This window comes from Dufourea novaeangliae, unplaced genomic scaffold (assembly GCF_001272555.1).
Source record: "Dufourea novaeangliae isolate 0120121106 unplaced genomic scaffold, ASM127255v1 scaffold205, whole genome shotgun sequence".
In the NCBI taxonomy this organism is placed as follows: Eukaryota; Metazoa; Arthropoda; class Insecta; order Hymenoptera; family Halictidae; genus Dufourea; species Dufourea novaeangliae.
In genome coordinates, this window is record NW_015374106.1 from 595,198 (window position 1) to 609,722 (window position 14,525).

Genomic DNA, 14,525 nt, shown 5'->3' on the forward strand with positions numbered 1-14,525 from the left:
TGGATTCAAAATCCAACGTACCAGTCGAACGAACAGTGGTTTTGTAACACACACGATCAGGAAGAATGTCCGAAGGTGGAAAGAACAACTGCACAAGTTCCTATACAGCCCCTGGGAAAAATAATCTCCTGCGGAATTATTTTTTAGTAGCAAAATTATATTTCTATTTACGACACTCCTGTCAAAGAAATCGCACATCGCCACATCGGCAAAGGATGAGGAGAAATGAAAAGGATCGTTTGACCGAAAGTTGGAGACAATGTGATCACAGTTATCATAGGAGATACCCGAGAATTTTGAAGAATTAAACGTAAAACTTCACAGGACATCGTCGAAGTGGAATTGAGCAATGGCCTAACAACAACATACAACAATACCAAAGTCAGGTATAGAAAGAATAAGAAGACAGTAAATGATTACAGTTTATCACGAGAATCTCACCGATTAAACCAAGAAACATTGTCGAAAACGTACCAGAAACCACTGAACAAATTCGTTGCACAATTTTATAGAGCATAAAAGGTTATTAAATTATCATTTAAATTTTTATTTTTTTTTTTATACAGCAAAATGAAACTGCACATTAATTTTCAATGGGGGTTTTCATCCCGTGGAATTACGTAAAAAGTAGCAAAAAAAAAAAGAAAACTACCTTATACTTTTATTGTGGTCCCCTAGATACCTGGAAAGTTTACAAAAAATCAGAATTGTCGGGTTAGCGAAGTACCCTAGGCAGTCGTTTTTCCACCCAGCCGTGCTTCACACGTGTATTTGTAGTATCCATATAATAGTAATCCATATAATAACATAAATCTTCGATATGAATTTATTAAATTTTCATTACAGCCTCAGATTAAAAAGTTGTAAAACATGACCTTTAATATTTTCTTCGCGATTCGGACCAATTGTAACTTTTTCAAATTTTTTTCTCACATCATTTAGTAAATTAATGTCTCTAACTTCACAAAAAAACTCAAGTCATTTGGACCAATTTTAAAAGAGTTGTTCCGTTTTAAAGGGTGTACGAATACTTTTTACACCCACTATGTATCTCTGCGTCACAGCAATTACACATGTGTGATAAATATGTATAAAGCGACGTTTATAGTCGAGTTGAGTAGTTTATGGCGCGTTTACAATAATTTCAACGTAGTCACTCAACGTAGTACCTATCGTGCGATATTTTAAATTTACTTTCAGTGTATTTTGCACCTTATGTCTCTGAGAAAATTCGAAATTGTATTTGGGACAGCCAAGAATATGTTTGACTGTTATTGGGTACCTAATTAGACGCGTTGCATATTACGTATGTGGTTTCGAGTAGAGATGAGACGAAAAAGCGTGAATTATTTCACTTACATCAGGGTTATATATTTCTAAATTTTTCGACCGCTTCTGTCAATGGTTCTGTATCCTTATAGCACACGAGTGGAGCTAATAGCGTGGCGAATCTGTTCGTCCATTCAGAGTAACAGAACAATTCGACAATAGTGTCGAGCGAAACCAGAAATCGGATGGCGATTTAAATGGATTTCAAATGGCCAGTCGGCGACTCCTCGAACGAATCGTTCGTTGTATCCGCGGGGGATCCGTTTCTTCTTTGGGTAGCCCAGCTTCCATGGTGGGGGAAGGATTTTTCTACGGAGGCGTGGAGAGGCTCGTGCCCTTTTTCCTGCAGTGCCACTCGAAAAGCCGCTCGAAACAGACAAAAACCGGAGGAGCATTATTTTCCTGGAGCAACCTCTTTCTTGTACACCACGGTATCGCTCTTCTCTCTTTCGAGTGGTGGACGATCGGTTTGAAAGGGCGGCCAAAAGAGGAATGCCTGCAGCGGGCCACTTTGTCAACTTGTCACCTGGGCCCAGAAGATGCGAAAGAAAACGAACGAAAGGGCCCCTCGGGTAGAAGGGAACGAGACTCGTTCTTATTCGCACCAGGAAGTCTTGACTCCTCTCTTCCTGGAGATGTTCTTTTTTTTTTTTCTGTTCCTTTTGGCTCCGAGCTTTCGACTCGTCTGCTGCTTTCGTGCTTTCTTCGGATTTGTTCTTCGAACGATCGGTCGAGCAGGCCGGTGCCAATGGTCCCTGATCGTCTGAAGAGTTTTAGGTAATTGCATTTCGATCGAAGCCTCTCGGAATAGACGAATCGACTAATGGATTGCACGGTGGTAAATGTAACATGTAAAACGGATTAAATAACCACGACGGAAGAAATAGGTAAATACGGGAAACGAGACCGTGCGGCCGTCGCACGTGACCATACTAAGCGATGTATGTAAGTGTTACACGAAAGCCTAAAGTTCATACTGCTAATCACGATCTTACATATTCCTGCAGATGAGAAATACGAATGGATCGGGGTGTAGGTGCGAGGTTAATTAATGACACAGTGATATCTTGTCGATATTGGGCACGCCTAACAGACGTTAACGGAAGTCAATGTATTTAGATTTGCTAATACGCTGGCTTATTGATTAACTTCTGTTTGAAATAGCAGTTGTAGTAGGTATACCAGAAGTTATGCTCTGTTAAAAGTGACAGAATAAATATTTTCAATGTATTATGTAATGTTTTAAACAGTTTACTATTGTATTATACAATTACCATAAAGATCGTTTAAAGGACAGTGATACTTTTACAAATGGTTATCCAGTATATTATTTTTGAATGATGAGTTTATTCATAAAATAAATAAATTTCAAAGATCGTTAAATGTTATTGTTGTTCTTGATTAAGCATGCGCGTGTTTTATGGTTTGAATGACACGATAAAATGAAAAAAACTGTCACTCTGTCTATAACAGAAGGTATACGACTGAACCAATTGTCTCTAATGAAAATTATTATTATATGGGGCGTAACAAAATATTTTAGTACATACATAAAAATAAATAGGTATCTTTGTTTGTTTGGAAAACATAATATGAGAAAGTGAGTTAGTTAAAAGATTAAGAATGTTTCGATAATTTTTAATAATTTTTATGTAATTATCTATCATTTTCATATTACATATAGTGAACATTACATTATTTTATATTTAGAAAATGGATGGGAATAGTTACTACTCTGTTAAGATTTTCGTGAAACATGGTCAGGTATTCTATTCTACATATTTTTTTAACACACACACACATAGAAGGGTACATTATACTACCTACATACTAACGCTAATAGCCTATTGCTATTCATGTATATAATGTTATAACTCTGTATAATTTGTATAAATAGCTAAGAATACAAATCACCAAAATTCATTTTAATTTTAATATTAAAAGAAATTCGACATATTTTGCTACAATAGCAGAGATAAAGGAAATCTTAAAGTTTGAAATGTTCATTTATTTTCCATCAACCTACGTAATATTTTTAGTTTAACTCGCTTGTTTGAACTATGTTTTCCTTCTTAGATACATATTTAGATTAATACGTCTGTTATTAAACTAGAAATCTTATAAATACGTATAATCTAGCGAAAGACGTGTAAAAGGTTTTAAAACGGCAATAGTTCGAAACCCTCTTACGAATAAAGTTGAAACATTAATTCCGATACAACGTCCCAGTTTGTTTAAGGTCACGCGATTCGCCATCGTTTACACGTTTACACGTTCCCCGTGTGGCACGCTGGCACGGGGCTGCTTTCCCTGAAGGATTCTCTGTATTCCACGAACACGTGGCGTAAATCCGTTTGAGTTAAAAACAAACACGAGAGCCAATTAGAAACGAACACTGTGTACCGTGCTCCCTCGATTTGGGAAGGTCGCAGACTAACAGGGCTTATCTGTATTCACAAGTTCTCGTTAGAGGAATTTATTAGTTGATATACTGAATAATGCCGAAGAAGCTTGAATCATTGATTACTCTTTGTAGCTGTATTCCGCATAGAATATTAATCACTACGTTTTAGTAAATTTTACCCTTGTAGGAGAAAGTGTGCACTTTGTACACAAAACGTCAGTAAGGAAGAAATTACTTGAAATTTGTTTTATATTATAATTATTAACATGTCACAGAAAATATTCCGCAATTGGAATTACACCATTTTTTTTTATTATTTATGAACCGTTTATGGAAATAAAGAAATTAAGTAAGCCCTTCTCCTTCTTAATAGTTGTCAGCATAATTTGAAGTTAACTTATTTTTCAGTCTTTATACATAATAAAAATGACGTTGGTTCTTGAAGAGAAAAGAACAATATTATTAATGGAACACGTTTTTTTTTGGCAAGAATATTGGGTTGTTTATTCATACACTCATTATATATTTTGACGATTACAATTACTTTTTATTATTTACAATTTAAAAATCTGGTTTTAAAGTGTAGAACATTTTTTTGAATATTTTAATAGTTCGTGTAATATATTTTGCGTTAAAGAGCTTAGTCGGTTATTTGTTAGAGGTACCAGAGAAAGTGGAAACTTAAGAAAACAGACGATGGAATAAATATCTAGTTTTATTCTGTTTCTTCTCCACTCTGATTTATTTGAAATTGAATTCCCATCAAATACTCATGGAACACTATCTATATTAACATATGACGTTAAACATTTTGAAAAATCAAACATGGAAACATTGTTTGTAACTAAATATACTCACAAAATATATTTGCACGGTCACGAAATAAAAAATAATTTAAATAATCATTACAATATTCCGCTCCCACTATTTTACGATTGTTACTCGTATCGTTTTTTCCCAACTGTTTCACAAGTTGAAATTTAAAAACTGAGGTCATGCACATGACATAAAGAAACAGAGTACAACAACCTTGACGATTCAGCCGAAATTAATTTGTCATCATGTTTCTCGCAACATTGAAAGGACGTGCGTCCAGGCTCCTCGAAAATCCTTGAAAGTTAGGCTCATTGTAGCAAACGTAGAGGAGCATTATCGTTATTTCCGGTGGTACCGACCATCGAGCCATCATAGGCAGGCAGGCACTAGACCCCCGTAGGACCTCCCGTCGACAGGCTTTCAAGTTTGAAAGTCATACCCGGGTGGTGTTTGTTCGTCGACAAGGGGACCGAAACCGAAACCACTCGAAAGGCAAGAATGGGGCCTCATGGCCGTCTTGAATAGAGGCGTGTACAAACCCCGTGTACCAGTCCTCTATGGATGCCTCTCTGCGGACCGTTCGCCGATCTACCTTTGTGTAAATAAGGCAATAAGGCGAAGGAAGCAGGATTATTCTTCTCTAAGTCCTCAGATCGGATTATGGTAGAATGGCAATGGGTATCGATTCCATCGGGATGCTAAATATTTGAATGGACCAGACCATTCTTCTGCGGCTTCGAAAGAGTTGTAAGAGGGTGTGGCGAAACTCCTGCTTGAGTAGAAGTCGATTTGGGGTTGTTAAAGTTACTTAATATTGGTCCAGTACGCGTATACTCCATTCGGTCCAGTTCTTCTGCAAGAAGAGTGGTACAGTGTGACGCAGTGAATGTTGTTATTAGAGGTGATTATGTGTTTGATTACGTACCCGTCATATATACGGTAGCGTGTTAAAAAGTTTCCGGACACATAGATTTTTCAATTTATTTTCTAAAAGCGATATGTGAAAGAAGTTTAACTAATAATGGGTACAAATAAATAAGTATTTATTTGTGGTTATTGTTCTTTTTACTTGCCATACCTATGTATTCAGTATTGGTTAATATTGTTTTAAATATCGCTTTAGGAAAATAATATGAAAAATCTATTTCTTCGGAAGCTTTTGAATTGTCGAGTCACTGTAGGTTGTAGCAGACGAAAGTATCGGGCTGTTCCGATCATATTCTTGTTTACAACGTTTTTTTACAATTCCTTTTCACTTTTCAGTTATTATAGTTTCGTTGAATCAGTGACATTCAACTGGTATTGTTTTGGCTAACAACTCGTTAACCTGCTTCTATTTAGATGAATTTTGTTTTCGACATTTCGTCGGATACAGAATGTTCCAACGATCCAAAGAAATAATCATCTGATGGAGCAGGGTTTTATTAATTGGGTAGATGCTATAAAATTTCCCAGTCGAAGTAGTGTAATTTTTTTAGAAGTTTCATAGAACATAATGAAAATGGACTGGTTCATACGTTTCATTGGCATTTCTTATAGGAAACAAATAAAAACGACGTGAGACTTTTGCAGTAAATACATTCACTTCACATCTCGAATTGTACTTATCTGTTCACCAGATCAAACGATATTTCCTTCGTCCAGTAAAAAAGTAAAGAAGACCCTGCGACTGAAATTCTACAAATTTTCTTAATGACCAAATACATATTCATACGCAATTAACAATAATATTGTTTTCCGTATAATACCTACTAACTTAATTACTTATATGAGACTATGAAAAGTTAGCTTCTCATTCAGGCATAGTCTGATGTAAATAATTTATGCTTCACTGCTGTACTCATAATGACAATCAATGTACAGTGAGCAACAGAAGTATTCCAACAGTAGCATACTCGAAGGTTCACTACATGCATCTCTAAAAATCGGAAAAACGTTACATACTTTAATAATCGTGCACTGTTCGGATCAATTTGACCCAAATTTAAACATTAATTTTTAATTCGATTATTTATCAGAGACACATATAAATTAATTTGACATTAATATTTACGTACATAATATTTACACTTTGCTGAACAGTATGTACCTACACGAGGGTTACACGTTACGCTACAGAAGACTGTATATGTATGTATTCAAAGACTTACATTAAATATATATTTAATATTGTTTCATTACAACAATATAGATATAAAAACCTGTCGATCGAATATGTTCGTTACTCACTGGATGTAGAGTGATCACTACTTCATGCATCTATATATAGCATAAAGGAATATATACGTGTACGCAAAATACAACAAAAGACAAATACTTCTCTCAGGTTTAATAAATTTGTTGTTTTATTTTTAACCCACTAAAATGATAAGAGAATAACCAAAAGAATTCTAGTAGTCAATAAACCTGATCGAATATATCCCTTAGAAAAACTAATTTATAAGAGTAAAAATTAATCTTAAACAATTTCCATAAAAAGCTGACTGTGAATACAAAGTATATATATACATAACACCTATGTTTACAAATTAATATGTAAGGTAATCAATATCCAGTAAACGGTGAAAATATAACAGCTAGCCAATAGATGTCCCGAAGAAATGTATATTTAGAATTGTAAAATAGTATACGAAACAATCGGTCTACAGTAATTATTGAAAATATAATCAAGCCGACCAATGATGTTAAACAGTTTGTTTCGAGGATATTATAATTAGACTAATACAGGGTAAATCCTTACTATATCATCACCATTGGAAACACAATCAGTGCCAATAATTTCGTACAAAAATTGAATTTCCAGGATTCGTAAAACAGTCGAACCATTTTTGTGAGGGGATCCAAGCCCAGTTTCTTATGCTAGCCTATCATTCTCATAATAAACCCCGAAAATCACGCCCCTGACAGGCCGTGCGACCGCAGCCAGTAACCGTAGTAGAGTCAGGACCGAGTACAAATGGGAGGGTAGGTCGTTCACCATAACTCACGGGGCTGGTCCTGTGACGGGGCTGCGTTTTCATGATAGGCAATACGGAGACCTTATGCACACAAGCGTTAAGTGTTAGGTGTAGGTATAGACGCGGCACTTACGGCTTGCAGGTATTACGTTACAATACCATTATGTAACTCCCGTACGCCACCATTGTGGGGTTCCCCGTGACGTATGGTTAACCACCAACCATAACCAACCAAATGTTCGCACGTCCTAACCGTATACGAATTTCGGGTTGTGTCGATGGGATGGCATAAATGCTGAAAGTGTCCTGGGCCGAAGGTATCAATCTTGCAATAGAAAGGGACCGATTATTGGGGTGTAATTAATTAAAAGAGAGTTTTAATCTTGGAATACCGAGCTTAAAAATTGCTAATTTAATTTTTATTATTGCAAGTTACACTTGCTAAGTTGTCATCACTTGCAGAAACGTTTGTTTCGTCACTCTGTTCGCTCAGAATTTGTCATGATTACCAATTTTATGTATATTCTAAGAATTTCGGTCATCCATGTTTCATGATTGGAAGTTCCTGAATTTAGTATAAGGAAACCATTTTATACAAGTAATTAAATAACATTCAGTTACAAGGTTTTTACAGACTGTTAATCCTCCGCGATTTCTCAATCTGCACCTCCCTTAATAAAATTCCATTTACAGTGGATAATCAAATTATTAAAGCCACAATACAGAAAATATGGTTTTCGTGCTTATGTAGAAATCAAATCATAATTTTTTTACACTAGATGGGTTTTAATGGATAATTTTTCACTACCAATACGAAGAAAATTAAACTCAGCTTATGTAATTATGAAAAATGACAGTTAAAATCGTAAAACCGTCCATTTATCCAGGTGGCTTTAATAATTTGATCATTTACTGTAAACTCTCCGCCCTATTTTCCCTCCGTTGTGACCGACTTGCGTTTGGTTTTACGATACAAGTGTAACTTTGCAAAGATCCACGCGTCTTACAATTATGTAGTAAGATTGAAAATTTGTACATAGTACAAGTTCTATTGCAACCTCGCCCGTTCATCATTCAGCTTCGGGTCTTTTCTTCCGTCATAATAAATCCGCCGTTAAAATACTGCCAGTTGATGTCTGCTTGTGGCTCATACAGCGTGCACACCCACATTACGGAGGTTGGTTCAGGAGAGAGTTATAGATGACAATAACGAGGGTCGGTGTCATGCGGGTCGGCATCGTAAAACGCCGGATTAGACTCCTTTCGGCTATTAGCCTAATATATGCCCGTAGGTATCAAAAAGTCTGCGAAATGTTCGGATGTTGCACAATACCTTTAAATAATTAAAATGCAATTTATATTACCCCACAATTAAAATGCACTCACCTTTAATTCAAACGTAAGGATCTGAAAAGAATTCGTAAATACGTTTCAATAAGTTATAATTTTGGGGATGCGAGTAACGACATTATGTCAAATATGATTTGATGCTCTATCTGTTGTAACCTTGAGTAAAAACGATCAAACTTGTTCTTTTATTTGATAGATCAAGGTATCGATTTTTTTGTATGATGTTCATTAATTTTCTGTTGAGAATAAGGAACAGAATGTAATGAGTTCTATAAGATTTTCAATTGATGTTACTTAAATGTATTATTTGTTTGATCGAGATTTAAGGGCCGCTTACGAACGCTTTTCCGCGGACGAAGTTTGTCGATGTCTCTGGATAGTCGGAGGACTTACTGCTGACACTGTCGCCAGATAGTCTACGCCAGTCAACGGGCTACCCGGAGACATTTCGCGGACATCCAGACTGAATGTTCATGCCCCGCTGAGAAGGGTCTGTAACGTTTTTTTAAATCAGTGACGATCTTTTCAACCAATGGCCTGCGACCCAAGTTAATAGACAAATTTACGCCTACAACTCTCTGAAATCACTGCAGATATTGCCTTCATTTTTTTTTAAATCAAATGGGACAAGGGTCTGATCATTTGTGTGCTGGCGTACTATCGTGATGAAATTATATCTTCCTTCTCATGTCTAATTAAATAGGACATATATTATTACCAAACGAATAATTATAACTGAATAGCTTAAAATACTCACTTCTAAACGTAGTTAGAATTTTATTTAATTTTTGATCATAACTCTTCAGCTACCTAGATCCGCAGAATAGAGAATGTAAACAAAAATAAAACGCCATTCCATTTTAAAAAATGAATGCGAACTCCTTTGTCTCTCTAGCAGTCGCTCCAGAAAAATGTATCACACACCAAATGTTCGTTTCCCTTGTCCCATTTCATTGAAAAAACATAAAGTCGATATCTGCAGTGATGTTAAAGAAAACAGTTTGTAACACTTCATTTGGCCCACCCGATATGAGCACGATTTCACCCGCGTAGCGAGTCAATAACTTTGTTGTACTGATGGGCACCATCGACTAAAAACTATCAACTAAGTCGATAGTAACCAACGACTACTGTCAGTCGACTAATTTTTTCAATCGTCGACTACTTTAGTCGCTTGAAGCGACTACTTTAGTCGATTAAATTTAGTCGCTTCAAGCGACTCGCTGGAACTATCGAGCTATTGATCGCTATTGACTGGATCTTGATTACTTTCTTCGCGATGCAAACAAATTGTAATTTTTCCATACATGTTTTTATGCATTACCAAGAACTGTGCAAATTATTGCTTATAACCTAATTGATTTTCATAAAAAACTTAGAGCAGTTAATTTCTTAAGTGCCAATATTAAATAGCTTACAAAAAATCGAATATTAGTAATTGTTTAAAAAAACTTGTGTACCACTTATAATTTTGAAATTCTATCTATGAACTAATACATTTCGAAAAGGTAAATACACCAATGGCACCATTTTTGCGTGGCCGATACAAGATCAGGTTGCTTCTATCTGTTTCGAATAAAGAGAAACATAAATGATTATTAATCTATACGAGTGATACGCTAGTTTAGATTAAAATGTGCGAGAAGGGTCAAGAATCCCAATACGCAAATATGTCGTTTCCTGTCTCGCGTCGCCTTCGCAGGAGCCCGCGGCTGCCCGCCACTTGCCCGTGCGGGCAACATGCCCGAGCGGGCTCGGTTGCTCATCACTGCGGTACAAGAACCGCTTCCTCTTTTGTGACTAACGGTTCTGTACAAGAGAACCGGAATTCCTTAATTTTTGCAAGAACCCGTTGTACTCCAATTCTAGTTATAGACAAGGTTCGCGCCAAACTTCGGAGTGTATCGAACGTAGAAAATGTTTTCTTTTCTTTTAATTTAGAAGGTTTGGCCTATTTGAATAATATTTTTTTAAATTGAGACACCATTTTTATGACTTGGGAAATTACAAATAAATTTATGTTTTGCAAATTCCTCTCGGAGGCTGGGGTATCGATAAATTTGAAAACATTCGTCCGTATTCCTTGAAATCCTAAGCTTAATAGTTAACGAAATATTTACAAAACAATTTTTATTACGTACTTACTATCTGGAAGTTACAGGTGCTCGAACTGATGCCCCTCAATTTGAATACAGCGATTTCAATATATCTATCTACATATATATACATATATATATATATATATTATTCAATAAGATTAAAGTATTAAGTAGCGAACCCCAACTATACATGTACATCCATAGTAAAGCAAGTGAACATTTCTACAATCGCAAGTTTGGAGACCGAACCCCGAAAAAATCTCTTTCGTAAATCCCACCGAAACGCCATCCCTCTCCATCCTCCCCGGAAGTTTATTTACCCGACACGCCCCCCTCGTTCAAAAATCATTTAGCCAGGCGGTGAACCCTCGGTCGATCTAACCGTGGATCCGACACGAGTTGCCGTCGTAACAAGGCCGCCGACACAATGAAAGAGATGTTCAGAGGCGGCTGGATGCCAGGCTTGCCCATTTACGCGTCCCATTGGCGTACACAGACTCCGTCAAAAGCCTCCGGAGGGGGATGTTACGGGGTGAGCCGACCACATATATTACACCGGTGGCTGGTGTGCTATAGAACAACGACTTGCGTCCACACAACAATGCCGCCCGTACGTGTACGTACAAGGAGGCATGCGTGTCACCATATTGAAAGGGAACATCGAGTTTAGACAGGGGTTTGAGGGACTCGATCTATACCTTCCAGGCGTTGCTTCGCAGTTATGTTGGCAACGTGTAACGCTCCCTGCAGGGTGCCTTTTCGCTTGACCAGCTGCCTACCGGATCGTTTACCGAGCCGAGCGTTCGACATGTTCGGTATGTAAACTGTGAATTAGCAGAGACTTCGATGATTGGCCTCTGTGGACCAACCGGCCACTTGGTGGTGAAGATTTTCGAAAGAGACTTTGAGGGGAGGGTTGAACCCGTGTCAATCGTTGATGAATCGTTAATATCAATCTTCACTTTATGCATGCACAGGCGTCAACAATTATAATTTTGTTTATTACTGCGATCGTTCAGGGATTAAGCGGAATTTGTATTTAAAGAGTATTTTATAGAAGCCTTAGGGTAATTGTGAGATATTATGACATTTTATAAATTCGATAAAAAAGAAGGATCTGAGACTTTAGGGGATTGTTAGTACAACAGTCATCACCATAACAATGATAAACAAATATGAGAAATAAATCCCCGAGGAATCATAGGTAATATGTACAAGGTAAAATCTTTCGTTTACCTTGCTACTGATGGCGGAAGTTGGTTTGAAAATTTATTTTAAAATATTTCTTAAATAAATACATAATTTTTGGTATATACATATATTTTGAAATGAAATAGTTACGTGTAACGGACATTCAGCAATCAGTTTAAATGATTAAAACTTTTAAATCTGATAAATAATAATGATTCAACTAGTTGTTGAATAAATAGTCATTTCTGTAATGTGGTGTTTAAGGAAAAACATCTGTAATCCAACAATGAAAATTTCTTATTACAGTAACATACGTACTGTACTTGGAATACATATAATTTCAACATTGAGGTCCGTTTTCTTTATTAACCCCTTACCCTATGCCCTATAACATCGAGTCCGACTCGTGTTGACGATTTCAAAATCGATTCAAAAAAGAAGAATATTATTTGGTTTTCTTTGAGTCGAAGTGAAATGTCACGTTGCTGGCATTAATATTGAACTTTTACAGTAAAAATACAGTTGCGGTAAATACAGAATTCCTTTCGGTTCTGGGCAATTATCGACAACAATGTAATCCTGGAGTCTGCAGATCTCAAGAAAATTGGGTTAATGGCAGAATTATTTTCATATGAAAGTGTAGGCATCTTTGTATGAAAAGTAGGCTTGACTTGCTCTTAGCAGGTATAACAAAAGCAATATAAACGATGTATTGTCCCATTTCGAGAATTCGATTGTAGTAACGACATAATTAGTATAAGTTGTGTAATGTTTTTTTAAAGGTGGCGCTTGGACTTATTATTTACACCTTGTTGACTTATTATGTACACACTTTAGTGCTAGTGTTAATGAAAAACTGAAAAAGCTGTATATTAACGTCATAATGACTTCCTGAAACGAACAGTTGAAACGTGAGTATGAACCAACGAGTACGTTTCTTGAAACAAATTGAATATACATACATATCTGTAGGGTGTGAGATGCGTGAGTTTAGTTTTAGATCGAGCGAGTGCGGTGCGAGTGAAGAGTGTTTAGGCCGTGTGACAGTTTCTTCGAACGAGAGTGCGTGCTAGATAAGATTGAATGAAAGGAACTGCGTCGAACGTTGTGATCGAAAATCGACACGAGGCGAGAATGTGTGAATGCGTGTGTGAACCTATGACCGAGTGTGACCATGTATGAAAGGGGATATATAAGAGGGAAGTTAGTCAGAGCGGGTGTGTCTTACGAGCTAGACTGTTGCAAGCGTGTCCTAACGAATTCTTTATACACATTTTAGAATAAACCTTTTATTTCTACCAAATACAACCACCACTTAATATTATTCCCACATATCTTTAAATACTAATGTAACTACCAATGAAAAGAAATGATATTATAGGACCACGTAATAAATTTCCATGATTAAAATTTTCTTGGTTACTGAAATTTTGAGCCATGTATTTTTAAAATTCTTCGAATCACGTTTTTCTAATTAAAAATCTTCATTTCGTTTGGAACTTTTTCGTCTTCTGACATTTACAAGACAACCGGCTAAATTCCTAAGAAAGACAGAATTTCGTAGGAGCCTCAGTTACAATATCACATACAAGCAATGTTGGAAATGAAAAAAGACCTGAATAATGTATTGAATACGAAATCGTGCATGAGACTGAAAGGGTGGGAAAGGATATGCAAGTAGCAGCCGTAGCAAACTGCATTGAAACAGATTGATCGAAACAGACGCATCCATCAAACGCGCCTGTGCTCTCGTGACAGGAACATCCGATAGTTTGCTGGTAGAATTTTCTGTGGGGTTCGGTGCATAGTGCGCTTCATACATAGGAAACCTAATACCGAAATGTTGACATTTTTATCTAGTAATATATTCAAGATTAAATATTTTGAATGGATAAATGTACCAAAAAAATCAAACAATTTGTCAAAAATTTTTTCTCTAAAATAATTGATTTGAATATTTTAATAATAGAAATTATTGGATCTAGGAATATATAGTCAATAATATGTATTATTAAAATATTCAAATCACTTATTTTATAGAAAAAATTTTATATATATTGCATTCTTACTGTAGATATTGAATGTTATTCAATGAAATTACATATTTAATAAGGTAAATCTTACAGATGTATAATTATAATTTCCTCTTGTGTAAATCGTAATTAGACATAGTTAAACATATTTTGTGTTGTATGAAAAATTCTATAAAATTTCTAAACATTCAGCTATAACATACGATTGCTGCAAAAGTTATGATCCTTGATAAAATCTACATAGTAGATAAGAATTCAATTTAAGGAAATAAGTTGATATTAAGACTTTCACTGTCCACTTGTTAGTTATTTGTATATATTCTAAATCTTCAAAAATTGACAGATC